Below are 2500 nucleotides of genomic sequence, written 5' to 3' on the forward strand. Positions count from 1 at the left end.
CAATTTTAAACTATTTCCATAAGATCTTGATTTCTTTCAGACAGCATCTAGATAATATATCTTTTTTCCAACTTTCCTGTTTGGAGCGTTCTTTCGTCCAGATAATCTGAGCATGGTTTTTTGGTCACTTAAGACATATTCAAGGATCGGTTGACTGCTTAATTTTAATCTCATAAAATGTTATCTGGTCGGTCTACTTTAAAAGAAATGGCTTTATTGACTGACGACGATTGAGGCCATTTTATTCTAAATAAGAGTTAACCAAAAAGCGAGTACTTCGTGAGCGTGGTGGAAATTAATCGGTATTTGAAAGGTGAATTTCTTAGAAGTGGCTTGAGTATACTTCTTACGACTAGTGTGGCATTTTTTGTTTTTGTTAAATTCGTCTCCAGTTTCTCATTCTATTCTGTCTTTCTGAAGGTTATAAGAAGCGTTCAAATAGTATGATAACTGACCTTTCATCACGGTGGAAACAAACATATTCATTCTATTTCATTCTTGTGGCAAATTTTTTAGAAGAACGTGACAGAGATTACGGCTTATCGTAAGGCTTTTTTTTTTTTTTTCATTTGTCGCTCTGTCGACAAGTGACACGTTCACTATTAGCAAATGCTAATGTTAACAAGATTTACTTTATAGTGAATCGTCTCTAAGTAAAACAGGAATTATCTATCCCTTTTATAGGTAATTCTTGTTTTACTTAGAGATGATCCAGTATCTCCAATATAAAGTAATTCTAGTCCAGTGCTAACACCTGCCTTCATTATCTACATGCTGCTGATAAATGATTCTCTCTTTTACCAAGCTTGGACGAATATATCTTATCATAAACACATGCTCACACAGTTATTAATTACTTGAGAAAGAACAGCCAACAATATCAAATGAAGACCTTTCCAGGATATTTTATCCTAAAATTGCTATGAATTTCAACTTGCACAAATAAGTAAAAATAATGTAAAAAGTACAAAGCCATATGACATTGGTATGGCTGTTACAAATCAACATTAGATTTTTCGCTTGCAAACTGGCAGCTGACTTATTCATTTCACTAAAAGTAAATGAAATGCCTATAGTATATGTAGAACGGGTGCCGAAATTCTGACAAATGGATGTTAGCTGCAGCCACCGCATAGATATATATTTCTTAAAAATCTGCCGTGAAAACTAGACAAAGAAATTTGTTTTTTGATCGTGTCTTCTGCCTTCCTAAGGATAAGAAAAACAAATCCACTTAATTTTCATTGCTGTTGTCGTATACCCCCCGAAAGACTTCCTGATATGCCAGCAGGCACATGGTCCCAGCAAATACATGGCACAATTATCCGATGAAATATAGAATTCGGACCTCAGCCTTGCGCAGGGTCCTATTCTACATTGTCGGAACTCTGAATTTAGGATGACCCTTGGAAATCTGTGCATCTCTGTAGCAGCCACGGTGCTTGTGCTCAATGTTCAGCGGGCTGTTCAATGATGTACTGAAGCATTGCCAAGAGCAACATTTTTACTGTTCCTTGAAAACACTTGAAATTAGTCAACCAAGAAAATTTCTCCGTAATGATATAGGATCTCTCTCTCTCTCTCTCTCTCTCTCTCTCTCTCTCTCTCTCTCTCTCTCTCTCTCTCTCTCTCTCTCTCTCTCTCTCTCTCTGCGAGTTGCGTGTTCACGGACAGCAGGAAACAAAAGCAAGATTCTGAATGATGGTAACTGCTTCATTGGAGTAATTCAAGAAATTAAACACTGAAATTAACTGGAAACTTGAATAATACTATCAAAGGAAAGGAATGTGTTTAACGAGCCATGTGTTTGTTTTGATTACTTGATCATACCTTTCTTTTATAAACTCTGAAGAGATAATAAATAAATAAATAAATAAATAAATAAATAAATAAATTAAGAAGTATCTGAGGTTCGAATTCTACATTGAATAATCTAAGTTAAACTATGCTTGTTACACAACAAGCAAACTTTTCGAATAAATTATCCTCGAAAAACGTATAGCGTTTCGGCATAACTTTTCAGCACGACTCTAGCTTATGTTACGGTAAACAATTATTCCTCAAGTGAAGATCATAAGCATTTAAAAAAATAAAAATGAATTCCACTTGACACTTGAGTCTTCTTGAGGACTGCTCCAGATTTCGTATGGTTTAGGCTACTCTCTCTGCAGATAAATGAACTTATTAGTTAGCATAAATGCTCGGCACATAATGCAATTCTATATTTATCCTGAAAATCAAAACTTTAGGCGAATAGTATTTGGAAGAGCGAATTATATTCCAAGGTCTAACCATGACACTATCTCGGCCCTAAGTTCATGTATTCCTTTCCTTGACAAAGCTTGTCGTTTCAATAGAAATAATGAAAATAATTAAATTTTTCAAGGTAAAACACAACTGGAATCAATAAAATACACAAAACATTAAAAAAAGCTATGCAAGTTAAGGTAGCTATCACCTTTGACAATTGTTTGCTTTAGTAAACAAGCAATTGTTATCC

At 34.7% G+C, this 2500-nt stretch overlaps 1 protein-coding gene across 2 annotated transcripts in view; it reads right to left on the reverse strand.

Moving 5' to 3' along the window:
* Positions 1–2500, reverse strand: part of LOC136853976 (lactadherin-like) — a 908376-nt gene that overhangs the window by 135393 nt on the left and 770483 nt on the right. The window lies entirely within an intron of this gene.

This window comes from Macrobrachium rosenbergii, chromosome 28, assembly GCF_040412425.1.
Source record: "Macrobrachium rosenbergii isolate ZJJX-2024 chromosome 28, ASM4041242v1, whole genome shotgun sequence".
Lineage (NCBI taxonomy): Eukaryota > Metazoa > Arthropoda > Malacostraca > Decapoda > Palaemonidae > Macrobrachium > Macrobrachium rosenbergii.